This window comes from Apis dorsata, unplaced genomic scaffold (genome assembly GCF_000469605.1).
Source record: "Apis dorsata unplaced genomic scaffold, Apis dorsata 1.3 scaffold_142, whole genome shotgun sequence".
In the NCBI taxonomy this organism is placed as follows: Eukaryota; Metazoa; Arthropoda; class Insecta; order Hymenoptera; family Apidae; genus Apis; species Apis dorsata.
The window spans coordinates 688,263-688,957 of NW_006263433.1; positions in this window are offsets into that span (position 1 = coordinate 688,263).

Consider the following 695-nt stretch of genomic DNA (forward strand, 5'->3'; position numbering starts at 1 on the left):
GAGTTCCAAGACTTAAATTCATCCTCTTAAAATAATCTTTCTCTCTCTTTCTTCTTTCTTCATAAAACTACTTTCTCTGCATATAAAAATACAACTTCAATGTTAGGCTGACAATATTCTATTTTCAGAATCCAAACTGACATCACGAGTCACTTTCCTATTCTATATTTTATTCTTTTTACTCATAGATTGGAACAACTCAGTTCCAAGACTCAAATTCATGCCCTTAAAATAATCTTCCCCTCTCTTTCTTTTCTTTCTTCATAAAACTACTTTCTCTGCATATAAAAATATACGATACAACTTAAAACTTTATTCCACAGGTAGAAACCAGGAGACGTTCCTCGTCAATCTCAAAGCTAGCTAGCTGCGCCAAAACTTTTAAAACTTTCCAAAAAAAAAAAAAAAAAATGAAAGAAAGAAAGAAAGAAAGAAAAGATGAGACGGACACAACGAGGAGGAAAGGAGATAATACAATAGGAGGGGCGGGGGAGGGAGGGCCCCGTATAATCGCGTCAGATCATCCAGCCGTCAATGGCTTATCAGATACGCATGAAGGACGAGGACACGCGTGCAAAGGCATTCGAATGCAGGGACGCGTGTCACCGTGCACGCGTACAAATGCCTGAGTTAACGGGTGGCCGTGAGTGGGAGAGTCCCTTCGAGAGGGCAAAAGCGGAGACATAGAGAGAGAG